This window comes from Nicrophorus vespilloides, unplaced genomic scaffold, assembly GCF_001412225.1.
Source record: "Nicrophorus vespilloides isolate i.1.1-1 unplaced genomic scaffold, Nicve_v1.0, whole genome shotgun sequence".
In the NCBI taxonomy this organism is placed as follows: Eukaryota; Metazoa; Arthropoda; class Insecta; order Coleoptera; family Silphidae; genus Nicrophorus; species Nicrophorus vespilloides.
Genome location: NW_017098297.1, coordinates 25,275 through 43,074, shown reverse-complemented (window position 1 = coordinate 43,074; position 17,800 = coordinate 25,275). Strand labels below are relative to the sequence as shown.

Sequence of the window (17,800 nt, the reverse complement as noted above, 5' to 3'; positions counted from 1 at the left end):
TTTGTATTGGTTTATTAAGCTAAGGTCGTAGTCATTAGTGAAAAAGAAATATTTAAGGTGAAGTACAAATCGCATAATTAACATGTAAATCATACAAAGTCGATAATCAAAGTGTTTAAGGAAAATTATAGATATTCATAACGAATAGAAACATATTAATTTAGTTGAGTATATTAGTAAAAATAGTAGTTTTTACACCTTTAGATTTATCGTAGTTAATAAATTATGTTTTGACTTTTAAACATAATGATATTTGTTTTTAATAAACAATGTTGTTGATTTTATTGTGATTACAACTACTACAGTATTGAAAAAATCTTGTATTATTATGTAATTTTCATATGATTTTTTTCTCTGATACCATGGGATGAAATCTGTGAAGATCTGCGCTTGGCGGATGCTGGAGTTTGGCGCTAATTCACCTGCACACGATCTGTATTCGCGCGACGGCGTCAGTCTTGGTGCGACGCCGGATCTGTGAGCGTCGTCATCCCAACCGGACGTCGTGTGTTCTCTCGATCTACCATCCTGACCTCCGGTTAAAATTGTGCGAAAACAGAAACTCAAACATCAAGAAACTTCTTAATCAGCCTTAGACAATACGGAAGATACACGAACACACGGATCCTGGGTTTTAACGAAGGGTGCGAGATAGTTACGTGAAGTTTTCCCTCTGGACAAGCAAGATCAGTTAATCAAGTTGCGCGCCGCCAAAGTTAAGAAGTTATAACCTCCCGGTTATACGTGACACATCCAGCAAATATTTATCCATAGGTAAATTGGTCCGACACATAATTCACTGACAATAATTGCATCTAGTTTATTGCGTTCAATATTTACACGGAACATGTCAATATCATCATATTTGTCAACGTCTTACAAACACTTCGGCACCCGAATTAATTTCACATCCACCAAAGTAATTATTTAAATGGCGAACAGCTATATACGCGTTCTTTACTCTAGAATCTACATCCAGAGTATATTCCTTTAAATATTTGTCTTGCACGTGTCAACATTCAAACAATTTTCTAACCTCATCATCTGAAGTCACACTGATGCAATTATTTAACTTGCTAAAGCAATATTTAAATTCCAGTAGATATTTTATTCTTCTTCTTCGTAAAATCTTCATCAAGAGTTTTCAAGCGAAGCGCAAATTACAGAGGCGAACTTCAATAGGAGAGCTTTCTACAACCAAATTCAAGTTAATTTGTCGTGGGAATTTGCGCTATTTTGCTAATGAAAGAAGGAGTACCAAAAAGAATGAAAAGAAACAATGAACGGCGGGAGATTGTCGAACGTTGAGAAGATTGATGGTGTTTATTTGTTTACTTTTTCTTTTTTTTTTCTCCGTATTTGTCATTTGCCACTTATATAAGAAGAGAGTGGGAATTAATATGCAGTTTAAGCAATTAAAAACCTATTAAACTGTTATTAAACAATTAAATTTACAGATTTAATTTTCCGCTGCTTCACGAAACGAAGATGTTTTCAATGAGGATGTCGGTTAATTGGCTATAATTGAACCCCACCAATTGTGGTGCAGGAAATTTAGTTGGAAAAAAATTAGTCGAACGATCAGAAAAGGAAACCGTATCTCATTAGATCTTCTACATGATTGAAGCCATTTTTTAATCTTTTATTGAGTTCTATAATCATTTATTTTATACACAATAAATAATAAAATAAATAAATAAAAACATACACTTGCTAAAATTACATAAATGCTTTATTTAATATCAAAATGTATAAATTTATAAATATTTTCATTTAATTTTTGAATTAATTGTGGAGAACTTTAAAAGAATCTTAATATTTGTAATAAATGACAACAAAATATCGAAAAATGCCCAAGACAGGATGTTAGAACCAATAGAAAATTGTGAATAACTTAATGATACAAATTTGGTAACAGATTTAGAAATATTTAAAATGTCCTTTTGAAGTTGTAATTTATTTTTTTAAACATTTCTAAGTACATTATGTAATCGATAATCATATTTAACAATAGGTTATCTAGGTAATAAAGCATCGATTATATTTAATAGATACTTATGCAATGAGGTATAAATATAAAAATAAGGTTTTGTACAAAAGTTTGCAAATTTTCTAATTATGGTACGATAATTACATTATTTTTATTTTAAACATTCTAATTACTTAATTTTAAGTTAGAAGAACTATATTATTAAAAATGATTTGTTTTACGAAAAATCAGTATTTCTGCATTTCAAATTATTTTGTTGATATATTTATTTGTATACAGGTATCCCCCGACTTAAGAACTAGTTCCGTTACAAAGGGTTGTTCGTAAGTCGAGGGAATTTTCAAAATATGCAAAAATATTATATTTTATTAAAGAAATTATCAATTTTTGTTTGGACAGTTAATTAATTTTTCTCACTATATATCTCCTTGTAACAAGAAAGAGCTTTTAGAATTTTGTTAGTAAGTCTGGAAGTTCGTTAGTCGGAGGATACCTATATTTAATAATACTTTGTTAAAAAAAAACAACAACAAAACAACACATGAATTGTTAAAAAGGTCATATTCAAAATATATATTAAAATATTAATTGAAATGAAAATTATTTAATTTTCATTCAATATCTAGTAGAACAAAAAAGATCACTATTTAAATGTTTGATAAGTCATATAAGTAAGACATGTCAAATTGTGTTATTTTTTCTCATAAAGTTTGTGTAATTTGTAATTTTTTGACATAGTTCGAATATTTTCAAATAACTTCTATATTTAATCTGAGGAATACATAAAATATAAAGTTTTATTTAGTTTTAAGCAAAAATAAATTGGCATAAATGTGTGGATATTATAATATTTATTATAATCGAAGTCTATCAATCCTTATCTAATTTTAAAAGGTGATTCGCCAAATTGATTGATACTCTCTTCATCAGCGGAAGTGTCCATTATTAGTGGCAGTAAAGTTGGTGAAATTGCTTTCCAAATGTCACCGCTTTTTCTTCGAAGCTTCCTCCTGCTTTGTATATGGGTGGAATTTGATTTGGTTTTTACGTGAGCAGACAGGGATTTCTGTTGGTGACAGGTTCTTTTTAAATTTCCCACATTTTTTTTGTTTGTTTTTTTTAACACCCTTCCTTGTTATATTGCAACTTTTCGTTCAAGTTTTTTTTAATTATTTATTTCGTGTTTTCAAACGTTTAATTGATATTGTTTTTCAGACATTCGTAACTAGTGAATAATATGAAATCAAATGTAATAATACTTTATAACTTACTTCAACTTCTTTCAAAAACTTTTCACATTAAATACTTATTTTTCTTGAGGCTGCAGATATAATAGATATTTTAGCCTCAAGATTTTTTTTTAGATACAGCACTAATGTCCTCTAATAGTAAACCTGAAGTTGCAACGCAAAACTTGCAAAGAGGATTAAATCAGATTGAACACTAGCTCAAAGAATGGCGTATTAAAGTCAGCGAAACAAAATCGACATATGCCACTTTTGTGATGAGAAAGAAAACATGTTTCCGTTAACTTTAAATAAATAAGTATTACAGTAGGAGGATCATGTAAAATATGTTGGTATACATTTGGATAGGCGACTCACTTGGAAGAAACATATAGATAAAGAGAAAGCAATTAGGTCTGAAATTCAATAAAAACTAGACTTCTTAGTTATATGGAATACAGTTTCGGGGTTCAGCAAGCAACTGTAGAATCGCAATACTCCAGCGATTCCAATAAAAAAACATTGTGTACAATCACCTACGTACCTTGGTATATCCTCAATAGTGTTATACACAGTAACTTGCAAATGGAAGTAGTTAAAAGTATAATTATAAACTTTAATGAAAGGTACTAAAGAAGACTACAATCACATCTAAAGAAACTAGATGAAAATCTACTAGTAAATCAAACATAAATATATATACAACAAGTGCTACGTTGTAGACTTACCACATGTATTTAATTAAATTTACTAAAAAAAATACTACGTTAACAATTGCAGATGATAGAACTCAACAGTATCATCTACTTGGCATTTCTATCACCAATAAGTTTACTTATTGTCCTTTTTATGATAGATTGTAAAGAAAATGGATGTAATACAAAAAATATGTTCACATGATTCATAAAATACAACTAATAAAGTTAATAAACAAAACATAAGATTTTTTTTATATTTTTCATCATTTCTAATGCTTATTAACAATATATATCAATAAGACGAATACAATGAAATTAAAGTAAGAATATAAAGTAGTCATGTAAATAATTAATTATAAAATAATTGGGAAAACCATTCATCAATATGTATAATGGTTATTTTATTTCCAATTGATTTATTTTTCCAATTAACTAAAAAACTCAGTTAAAGCTTGTTCATTTGTTTTTTTTCCACTTTAAATGCCAATTTCGCAATTTCTACAGTTATCGAAAAATAAAAAAATATGTGCATATTTGCATTAAACCAGGTACACAATATTTATTTTTTGTTAATTGGACTGTATTTCTGTATTTGATAATTGGAATAACAACAAAAAAAATATATACATATGCTCTTTGGTAATGTGAAATAAAAACCATTGACAATTCAAACAAAATAATTAAATTGTTTGCATTAAAATTTAACGACTGATTTGTTTTGTTTGCTTTGCTTATTGGACTTTTAAATGTTCGATTGAATATATCGAGGAAAATAGAACGGTTTTAGTTTTTGAACAAAATATGTTACGCAGAGTATGTATTGTATGTGTTATTACTTCTATGTTAATTATTTGTATAACATTTTGAACTTGATTGAATGTAGCGGTTTTCTGTTTTAAGATTTACAATAGAAATTGTGGAAAAAAAAATTGTAGTAAAAATTATAATTCACGTTTCATTGATAAAGATATATAATTATTATTACAATAATATTTATTTAACAAATTAAATTGAATTTGGAGAATTTTTTCATTGAAAAATCTAAACACTATTTGGAAACCATTACATTTTTGTTTTATGCTCGGGTAGCGAAGTTTCACTAAATATATAATAATAAATATATACAGTATACAATAATATAGATTTGTCTTTAGTTACTAGATAATTTCATGTTCAATACAAAATTCTTATATTTTCACTTATTTTGAACAAAGATTTAAATAATGTATTATTATCAAAATCACGGATCCAATAACATACATTTATTATTGTAAATGCAACTTTCGTCTTCTTTTTATTTAAATTGTAAATGTGAATGTGTCCAATAAATTACAAATTGATCCCGGCTTTCTAGTGCATCGATTTTTTACTTTGCATTTAAGATTTCATATGCATTATCCTTCACCTCTGCATTGGCGTATTTCCAGGCTTCTATTGGAACTCGACTCCAAATCACTGCAGCTACTTTAGCGCTTATCTCATTGTTAAAAATCGTAGTCGTAGCTTTACTTTCATAATTCAGTATTGAATAAGGTAGCACGGTAGCAAGAAATACTGCTATTAATATATTAAGGTTTGTTCATGATATTAATAGATATTCCAACATTTTCAATGAATGAAACAAAAACGTACTTTTAAACTCGTACGCAATAATCTAGGAAAATTAAGTTTTGATACTCGAAAAAACAAAAAATCTAGTGACCTTTGTTCTCTACTTAATTAATAAAAAGACGTCTACAAACAAAATTTAGTAACTGGAAAGACTACAGTTGGTACATTAAATAAATCTATAAAATTTCTTAGAAAGTATATATTTTTTTAATTTATTTTTATTTACAATCATTTTTATTTGGCAAATTCTTGCAACATATTGAAAAAAATATTAAATTTAATATTCAAAAATAACGATTTTTTTAATTCTAGTCTATTGGTAATTTCACTCTTGACTAAGAAGTTAAAAAATGTATTACAGATATATGCAATGAAATCTGCTTATGGTAGAACTGAATATATTAACATAATCCATTTTAACTTTATTCTTCTTCTTCTTTTAAACCTCCACTTCCTTCACATAGCTTGTGTCAAGAACAATTTCGCCAGCTACCGCCCAGTGGTCATATGTAGATGTTTTAACTTATTTAAGTTAGTGTATCTGATAACTGTCAGTGTAATTTTGATGTCATCAGACAACAATGACAGTTATTGATTACTGGGGTTGCTGATTCGGATATTCCCGGAAATATTGGAAAAATATATAGTCAGGATATCCGGGAATTATCTTTCGAGACTTTCAAAATTGGAAATGATAATAAAAATATCTTAAAACTTTGACTAAACTATAATTAGTCGCCATTGATTTTGACTGAGTATAACAAATATTTTACGTCAATTATAAACTTTAAACGCCAATACATTTCTTATACATTTTTTAATCATTCTTGAAGCAATTTAGAATAACACGTGATATTTTGATATAATTTATGAATACTTTACAAAATAAATTGCGAGTTTAAGCGTTTAAAGTTTGTAATTGACGTAAGATATTTGATGTTTCACTCAGTCCATAGGCGTCCACGAAAAACTTTCTCGCAGCAGGCAAACCGATTTGGGCCGTCCTTAATGTGTTAAATATGTACTTTATTAATTTCTAATAACTGTGAATATTATTATTTTTATAATTATTTTTGTTAAGAATATACCAGTTTACAAATAATGTATTTTATATTTATTAATTTTTTACATTATTTTATTAAATTTTTAATTCCCGAGAATTCCCGGGAATGCTTTAAACCAGCGGTTGCCAAAGTGGTGGTCCGCGGACCACTAGTGGTCCGCGAGAAAATTTCGCTGGTCCGCAGAAAAATGTGGAATATACTTACTCATCATGTTAAGTTATCCTATTAGTGGTCCGCGGGATTTAAATTATGAATTAACGTGAGGTCAAAAAGTTTGGCGACCGCTGCTTTAAACAGTGCTTCGTGTCGTGTTAGCACGTTAAAATAATTTGTTAATGGTGTGAAGTATCTTATACCAAGCATATTTTGTTTGTAGAATTAGAAGAATCTATAAATGTATTTTAAAGATGATATGAAACTAATTTATTATTATAATAAAAAAAAACAAAAAGAAAGAGGGCTTACAGGCAAAGAAAACTTGTGTGAAAATGTATTTATCGTTTTTCTCATATAGGACTGAAAATACAGTTTCGTTTTTATTATTATATTTGCAGTTATTACATTATTATCTGAGGTTATAGTGGGAAGGGGAAAATGTCATTATGATGTTTGTGTGTTGTGTGATAGAAAAAAAGTATCTATACCCATTTATTTGGGAGATCTGGTGGGTGTGAGGGAAACCTCTCGAGAATGGTTCGGTATCTTGGAAAGTTTATTTCTCTATTCCCGAGGCTCCTAGGTCATTCTTTCCGGGAAACAATCGGGGTCTCCTGAACAGGCATTTTCTGTCGATCTTGATATGCTGTTCGCGGTGAACACGAGTGCACGGCATTAACATAAATCGTTTGCAATTTATAACAAATCACCCAATAATAATAAATTATACCAATATATAAATGTAAACCACCAATGAAAACAAATATTTTTGAATATTTACCGAATGTTTTATATATACATATATTTCGAAATATATTCAATCAATTTGTCAGCACATTCTGCGTGCTGTTTTCAAACAAACATACTAAAATTACTGGTGTTTATTTTAGCGGTAAAAAAATAAATCCAATTTAATTTAATTTATTATTTTCGTGTATTATTTGGTTATAATACATAAATATTCAATTAATATTTTATAATATGCAATGTTTGGAGCGATGTTATCCAACAATGTATACTATATATGTTTATTGCGAAAATCAAATAAAATATATTTATTTATATATGTTATTGCAGTTATTCAAAGTTAAATCAAATTGATTTATATGAATATTCCACAAAAAAGACAAAATATATTGTACAGATAAAAACACATATGCATATACGGGCGACTAATAGCCGAATGGTTAAGTCGCCCTACCCACGATTTCGTGCGCGCCGGTTCGAATCCTGATCATGTGAGGCGCTCTGTGAGTCCTGTCGGTGCTTGCAGCAATAGGGCCATCGTTCATCACAGATGGACAGTGAAATGTGTGAGGTTCAGCATATGGACCTTCAGCCATTGTCGATGGACAATGACAGTGTTAAGAATAGCAGCAGATTCACAGTGAAAGGAAATAGTCGAATCGCAGAGCATCAATATACTACTGAAGTTAACCTACAAGACGACAGCCAATCAACAAATAAAAAAATCATCAAATCATCATAACTATCCACCGGGAAAGATTATCCATGTCAACCGCGATCTTAAATTTACTCAATGTTCACATTGATGAACAGATTGTGAATAAAATTATACGACATAAAAAAATGATGCATATAAAGGTTGGTCTAACTTCGACTGACTAGTTTATCAGAATTTTTCTGATGTAAGTGTGGAAAATAATATCATTTAAATAATCTCTATTTATTGTGTACATGTAATGACTCTTTCTAATGCATTTCAGGGTCCAAATTTGTCATTTCTTTACGAATATTTTATTTAAGCTGGTTTATTGTTTGTGGACGATGATCACATATTGCACCCCGTTCCTAAAAACGGCTGATTAAGTTACTTATCATATTTGTACTGGGAGCTGTTGGAACATTAAAATGCGCACGGTATTTTTTTTTCGTTATAACAATACATCGTCGGTAAATATAAAAATTGTAGCCATTATAAAATTTATGTAGCCATTATAAAATTTCTTAAAACTCTTTGTAATCTTCAACAAAAATAAATTATAAACTCATAAGTTTTAAACATTTAAAAACAGTCAGATCCAGTTGGCCCACCCTGTATAACAGTACAGTAAATTTGGTTGATTCAACATATTTTTTAAATACTTCCGTTAATTTATAATAAAAATATTGAATTTTTGATTGCAGCTATTGCAAAATATACTCAATAAATTACTGATTACTTGATAAACATATATATTAGATAACAAATCGAAGAAAAGAATAGAAATTAAAATAATTTGTTTTAAGATTACTATGTATCTATATATATATATGTACTCCCAACTGCCTATCGATCAATAAGTCATTCAGCTGCGCGTAATGTGCGAATAGTTTTTACTCTGAAAAACTGTAGTCATTCTTCTATTTGTAGCAGTTGTCTTTAATTGATGGCGCGCGGGTCTCATTCGGCCACCGAAGCAATTAACAAATATTACATGTGATTAAAATATAATTAATATAATGGATATTTGCGTTATTGTGCTTAGTAATGTATAATACTATTTGCTTTGTAAAATAATCCTTTGTATAGTTATAGAGATGTTTAATTAGCGTGAGATGTATAATAGGACGCTAATTAATTAGTTTACAGTATTTTGCGATATAATTTTAGATTAATTTGTAGTTAGTTTAACATTGAAACAGTCTGTAATGTGAATAACACTTTTGATCAAATGTAACATTTATTTGAAATTAATTATCAAAATAGAACTATGCCCTACAAAAAATAAACCGCACAAAAAAAAGACTTCACTGAATAGAGAGAAAAAATCATTTATGTATAAATATAATTTTGTTTACTAATATTTAATCATTTACTTTTATGTTGCTGAACTAAAATTTAATTTGTTTTTAAATTTTCAAATCGGGCTACAATGAATCCAAATCAAGGACGGATGATTATGCGAGGTATTAATGTTTTATGATTAACACAATATTTTATTTATAACTTATTCTAAGTAAATATAAAGCAAATTATCTTGTGGTTTGGCAATTGCCGGAAGGCAATTCTCCTTAGTTATGAAATAGTAATGCACAATACAAGCGTTAATTAAATGTTAAGTGAGATCTTTCAAACGATAACTTATTAAGCTTTTGTCATGTAATTGTAAAACGTTAGTTAAAGATAGTTGGGACACTAGTAAATTATTTTTCGGGGACTCCAAAAGTAGCAAAACCAATATTTTCTTTTTTAAATATTATAAAATGCCTTGATTTGGCGAAAATACTTTTGTCACTAATTTAGACAACTATAGATGTACTATAGTTGTCTAAAAAATCAATTTCTTGTCAGCTAACAATGATTATGAATTGATTTCACTTTTGCCGTGCATTAGTAAAATATAAAATTGTTACATCTAATTGAAAACCACGTACGTCGAGTTTATTTTGCGATTTATTTTATCCAACACATGAAACGTATTAATCGCAGCATAATTAACACGTTAAATACAACCATGGAAATATCCATATTGATATTAGACTTAAAGTAAATTTTGTATTATTTAGAACTTCAATTTTTTCTATTTTAGTGTAAAGTAATCATGTATTAAGTATTGTTATTTTATGATTAAAATCTTAATTATATTATGAGAATTTGAGTTGTATAATAAATGTATTTATTCACTGATATATATTATTCTGAACTACTAAGAAGTATTGTAATAAATTATTAATATTTCAGTTTTCTATTTATATTAAATGCAATACTTATAAATATATGTAAGTATAAAAGTATATTACTAATACTAATTACTAATTATAATTACTATATTAATTTCGCACTTAGAAAATACGTCAAAGATTTACGAAATACATGAGAAAGTGCATCCAAACTAAATAAATAATTAAATTACACATGGAGAAATTTTCAAAATGTACTTATTAATTCACTGCTACTCATGTTAATCCAAAACGCGCAAGAATTGGTTCAAAATCCATTAACAGAATAGTTTAAGCAGGCTGTACATACACACACTGGTAGAAAACATTACAATGGTGCCAACGGCGTTGGAATTAGTTCGATTTGCAGTATAAACTAAATTTTGAAATATTATCTAAAGTCGGAAATATTGAAGATAAAAGAAAAGGCATAAAATTGATGTATATATTTATCAGCAGCAAAAAAAAGTTATGCATAATATTGTTTAGTGAAATTGTTAAATTACATTATAAAAGTTTTTCGAGTTCTTCAGGCATTGGTAATTTAATTTCCGACACAATAAAAGGTTTACTTTTTTTCTTTGCTACAAAAACACTGCACTCATTTCATTCTCTTGAGCATTAATCACATTCATATATTCAATAACAACAGATCTTCAAAAAGATATATAAAAAATATATTATAAGTTATGTAAACTTTGTAAATGTATAGACACTATTAAAAAACATAATTTAGTTTAATCATGTAATATTTAGGTTTACTTATATAAGCTTAAACTTTACTATTATAATAAGCAGTGTAACTCCTGTTACCCCTGATAATGAAGCTTCGATATAACGAAGTACGCAATTTCAAGCACCATTTAACATACAAATATTCAAATTTAAGGCCCGGGTGTTGGCATCCGACAAAATATAGCCAGAAGTTATACTAGGAGAAGAAAATAACATCCAGATGGCTCAATAAGTTTTGAAAATATCAATAAAGAGGATGTTAGAAGTTTAATGAATGCAGAAGATGATGGTTTTTCAGTGAAAGATTTAGAAAACTTTGTTGGCAACGAATGAAAATTAAAGAAGTTTCGGTTAAATGATATTGAAAATGATTTATATTTTTTAATGAAAAAAATCCTCATTGAAGTGTTATTTTTAAGACAATTGTTAATTGAAGGAGACAAAGCACAAACAATCAACTTTAGACTATCATATTTTAAAATGTTCCGCTTAACGAAGTAATTTTGTGGATCAAATACATTTGTTAATCGAGGTATGAATATATATTGATTTTTTTTTGTTTACTCTTATGTATATTAATAATAATATATTTTACAATAAAAAGTCATCTGTTGCAAAATACCATTGACCATAGGCCTTAAGATTAAGAAAAACTTAATTAATAAAACTTTCTGAAATTTATATTTTATTGAGAACTCCAAGTAGTAATCTATTACTGAATAAAAATATTCAACTTTTAATATTTTCTCGAAACAGATTTATTAAATATACATATTTTAATAAGAACTTCTAATGGAAGTTGAAGAAACAGTATATAATCCACTTTTCTTGTTGCACATATTTTATTTACTTTTGTTCAGTATTTAATTTATTTAGAATTTTAGTATTTGCTTACAATTCAAATCATAATATAAAAGTTTTCAATTGATTGGCTACTTGACTAAATTTTGGTCAAGATACTAATCGATTTTGTTTCCAACTTGTTATTGCTTTACTCAGGCCAATTGTATTCAATTGACTGTTTCATCAAATCAATTTGTTAGTTATTCTGTGTCGCCAGGATACAATTACATTTAGAATCGTTGTAGTTGTCACCAGAATTTCTTCAGGGTAATTGTATATATATTTTAAGATGAATAAATAACAGTATTTTTTTTACATATCCTATATGTTTTGCTTTTGGTTATATGAATTCTCTAAAGAATTTAATTTTATTACAAGTCCCTCTGTAAATGTAAGTCAGAAATTCAGTCACATATGCCCAACGACCTTCAAAGACTTTGATTATGTAATTTAAAATTTTTGTTAAAGAGTATTTTTTTTACCTTCTTTTGATTTGAAGTTAAAGATGATATTCCAATTTATATTTCCATGTGATTCCTCTTTGATATGTTCTTAACTTTGTATTAATATTTCTCATTCCAAATATATTGATTATTGCATAAATAAAATTTAATATTCAAGTCCACTGCTATACATTATTTTATAGTTATAAAATTTAAAACTAATGTTGTTTACTTCTTTTTTAGTTCATTTGGTTTTGGTAAAGAACATCATGTTTACTTATAATTTTTAAAACTGTTGTACTTAATTGAAATATGTAAATACATTGGAAATTTAATTAATACTATTATTTTTTTTCATTAATATTTTTATAAATTGAGATGAAACTAATTATATAACTTAGGAAGAAATATTTTGTTTTGAAAATATATCACTTTATGAATAAGTCTAAGTATAAAAAAGCGAATTATAAATGTAATTTATGTATGGATGATTGCCAGCAAGATGTAAACTATGAGAAATGAATAGCCATGGCCAATATTTTGTCTTTCATTAGCAAATAAATGTCTTTATAAATTAAGTGTGAAAATGGTTCTCACACAATCTCTCTAATAACTAAAACAACATAATTATAAGTGCGAAATGCCCAATTTTATATTATCGTCATAAATTAATTTTGACAATGAGATAAAAATTAATTGTCAAAATTATACTATTTAAGAATTTAAATACAGTTGTACCTCCATTAATGTTACCTTTTGTAAAGAAGCTTTGGTATAACAAAGTCCGCAATTGTCCGATAACATTGATATATGCGAAACATATGTTTCTATTATGATAACAAAAATGTAAAATTATATAATACAGACCTATAATATTATAATATACTTGTGTTTTCATTTACCAACTTTAATTTAATATTATACAATTTTAATTATTTTTGCTTATTTTTAAGTTCTATGTTTGTTTATCTGAATATATTGTTATAGAAAACATAGATATTTGTTTCAAATAAGAAAAATTAAACTTTTATTTATTTGGTTCAGTCAATCAATATTTCTTGAGCTCATTGAGCTTTTCTTATAGTTTATTAGTTGATTTGCTTGAAAAGATGATTTAGCTAAGATTGCAGTAATATTAGTAAAATTGGTAACACATTATTTCAAGATTTCTTATTTTAGCAAATTTATATAATTATAAAAATATGTTATTTGCTTATATGAGACTGTTACAATAAATGTTATTGTAATAATTAAAGAACATGTATATAACAAAATGTAGGTAAATCTATGAATAAATAGAGGTAAATATAATATTTATTTAACTGTGATATTAATTCACAATAAAATAAAATACATAAAATGTTTGTTAGCATATAAAAATGTAGATTAATGAAGTAAATAGATTCGTTTCTTATAGCTTGAATTAGTTGAAATCTTTATCATATTAGCTTTATCAATATTATTTTGGTTATCTTTTTTTTTAAATTCATATTATTACTTGTAATTTTTGTAAAATTTTCTACGATTTTTAATTTATTTATGAAATTTTATAAATATTGTATATTATTATTGTTTTGTTTGTATTAACTCTTTGAGGGGGGGGGGTGTTGGTACACGCATTGTCCCACCTTTTGAACATGCATAGTGAGGTATTATTATGCTCATCACTGGTCTATACCATAGTATGTTGTTTATTTATAAAACGTAAATTAAATAAACTTATGTAACAAAATTTAATTATAAGTATTAGAGTTGTTAAAATTAAGACATTGTTCAACAGATGTGTGATTACAAATAGTTGTGGCGTGAGAGATTACATACACAAAATATGCAAGTGTTGTGCTATAAATATAAAGCGTTGGTCAATTAGTTGTCTTAGGCGAAGGCACCGAAAAAAGCATTCGCTACGAAGGTTGGTGCTTCATTTTCCCGAGATATTATATAAAAATACACGTGCGGACTGATGGAGTGGCCTTTTATTTATAGAAAAGCCTGAGTGTTGTGGAACATTAACAAATTGATTTTTATAAAAATATGTATTGGATATAACAAATATATATATATATTTAGGCAGTCGAAGAGAGTGTTGCTCGGTCCAATGACCACAGCTGCCAATCTAATTTATCGACGCTTTAATGGATCTCTGTCATTGTTTTCCACACATAATCAATCCGGTTATTTTTTACCCATTCGGAAATTCGAATTCGCAGTCAACAAAATCGTGCTTAAATCTAGCTCTAATTGAACTTGAAGTGCACGAATCGCTGCTGCTTTTGCTGCTGCTGCATTTGCATTACTCGCCAAGCACACGAGTGAACGTATTTTTCACTGTCAGCATTTCCTTGCCAAACAACTATTATGTATATTCACCAATGCTTTTTATTATTAAATTTATTTACTTTTGGGAAATGTAAAATAAAAGAGTTTTCACTTTGCGGAAATTTTGGAATGCCGCTTTTCATTTCACACGCGATTTACCTTTTGTTGTATTTATATGTGAAACATTACTTGTATTCAACGGCGTTTCCAGCTCATTTCATTTCAAATTTACGTCTGACTTAAACATATATTTTGCATGAAATGTATAATAACATTTTTTCGTTCTTTAATTTGGATTCTGTTCTTTTATATTTTGATCATATATATTCAAATTTTTTTTACATGCATCGGATATTGGAAAAATATAGATTATAATAACAAATAATAGGAAAACATTTACGTAACATTTTTCCAATTTCATCATATCACACTCATTATTCATTATTTCCCATTACAGTGGAACCTCGCTTAAAGAGCACCTCGCATAACGAGCAAATGGAACGCATTATTGTATATGATATTAGTTTTGGAGAAAATTGTTTCATTATACCAGTAAAAATCCGGAAATTTTGGAACGGATTATGCTCGTTAATCGAGATTCCACTGTACATTCTTTCTGTATTTTGTTTATTTGTATTTATTATATAAGGTTAATGTTTTTTTTAAATTTGATTCTTATTTAATATCTACAAATTATTGTTTTCTTTCTTTCATTATAATTGGATTTATAAGGGACCTAAATAAAAATGTGTTTAGGGTCCTCAAATAGTAAAATTAACTAATGTGTAAGGCACACAACTTTCTATTTTTGCATGTTTCATCAAATTTGTTTGAGTACTCCAAATTTAGGTTTGATTAATCTTTATGAAGTCCATAATCCCGAGCAGGGGCCCGAATAATATTTTATAGAGGGGACAAACATTTGAAGTTCCGCCACTGAACTGTAGGAATACTTGCTGAATTGAAGCTGTTGAATATACTGTTTCATAACTTAATTAAGGTACTTCCAATATCAGTATTATGCAAATACAAAATTTTCACCAATTTGAGAAAGTGATTTAGCAACATTGGTGAGTTTAGGTGACGTGTTTTGCATGTAAAGATTGCACCAGGATACGTCGCATAATAAACAATATGTAGGATATTTCATTAGATCAGTAGATTATCTTTATTTTTTATTCTTGTATTCTTATTTTTGAATAATTATTATAACATTATCATTTAATATCACTGATATTTTGGGTTTTTAGTATGAAATAAAACTTTTTTTTGTATACAAAGCATGAACTTTATATATTTATCAATTATATATTTTCCATTTTATCTGATGACATATTTCTAGCTACTTCATAATTCCACTTCTGGTTCTTTATCAGCAAAAAACTAGACAAGAGCGATTTTAGGTTATTATAATTAGTGAAATTTTTACCATTCAGACTACGAATTAACCTTTATCTGATGGTGAAAGCTTAGAGCTATTTGGGGAAGGCAACATTACTTCCCAATCTAGCTTCAGTCATTTTCCACGAGTTACCAAATATGTGTGAGGATTTGAAATGTTTTGCTAATTCTAGTAATTTTACTTGGATTGCTTCCTCCGGTTTCATTAGTATACATCGAGATTCTTAACGAGTACAACACATTTCAGTTAATGTGTGTGATACATTTAACCTCTCTGTAATCTCTTGCGCCCTTATAGGACGATACGATTTAGTTAAGACTTTGATATGCTAATCATAAACTTCAGTAGGTTAAAACGTGTGTATTTTGTTAAACAATCAACATCATAAATTTCACAAAAGTCTTTGTGAGCTTCAGCAGCTTTTTAGGCTTTACGGAAAAGTAAAATATGTTGAAAATGTTTGTTTTTGCACTCCTAAACCCTAAACTAACAGCTTCTAACGCGAAAAATTACGCGAAATTGACATCTAAAGTTTTAGAATTAGTGATATCCTTCAAATAACAAATGGAAAAATTTATAATATTGACATTAACAGAAGTCCATCAAAACAAACGTAATACTATCTACTTGTGAAAACTGTAATTACTTTCAATACAATATTATTAAAATTTATATGAACTTGAAATCTTTATAATATCACTTTATAATTGCAATTTTTTAGGCAATTATTAAATTAATGAGAAAAACACAAATAATCAAATTTAGACACATATTTTAATATTTTTTTACATAAGAGGAATATATAATAGTGAAACCTCGCATAAAGAGCATTTTGCTTAACGAGCAAAATGAATTGTAAGAAAAATGAGTCTCATCTCTTCTCATCGTCACTCGTTATGCGAAACGTTGCTTGTTAAGCGATTGTCGTGTCCCAGGGATGGAATTCTGGACACAGTGGAGTCTAAGTTGCAGGAATGAAATAATGCGTTTGGTTTTACATAACTTATGCTCGTCTTAGGTTTTTAAGAGACTATTCTTGTTCTCAAAGGTTCTGGTGAGACTTTATTAGTCTTTAAATATTTTACTGAGACTAATTCTAAATACTTATTCTACTTACAAAGTTAGTTCTTATTATTACGGAGTGGGATTTGTGATTGGTAGTAGGGCTTGTATATATTGATGATTAAGCGTTCCCACGGGATTCGGCCTTGGTGGTTTTGTTTATGATAAGACCGGGATAAAATCCTATATATTTGTTTATATGAAAGAGATGATTGATTACAATTGTACGTGTAATGATCATTGTGTGTTTATAATAAGGACTTGAATTTGAAGTAAAGGTATAGTAGTATCGATGGGAGTGTTTACGATTGGTTCGCTTTGTTTATATTAAAGTGTATCGAACTGCGATCACGGTGGAGATTCCTTTATGCTGATGTATATGTTTATATAATAATGCGACTAAGAGACGCCGTGGATATCTCTAGCTCGTTAATACACTATATTAATAATAACAATTATAATAACAATGGTTGAACACAACACAATATTCCACTGTATTAGTTTTTAATAACATACTAATGAAATGTAATAGTCTGTATAATATTGTATGCAGTATTAATTAAAATAACAATATTATAAATTGTAAAT

General features: G+C 27.9%; 1 protein-coding gene across 1 annotated transcript in view; it reads left to right on the top strand.

Annotated features, from left to right (window-relative positions):
- Positions 1 to 468: 468 nt before the first annotated feature.
- The window catches only part of LOC108562104 (5-hydroxytryptamine receptor 1-like), a gene marked incomplete at its 3' end in the record, with an annotated part of 32,550 nt that continues 15,218 nt past the window's right edge, over positions 469 to 17,800 (top strand). The window contains exon 1 of the mRNA XM_017920309.1: positions 469 to 774. The remainder of the gene's footprint in view (positions 775 to 17,800) is intronic.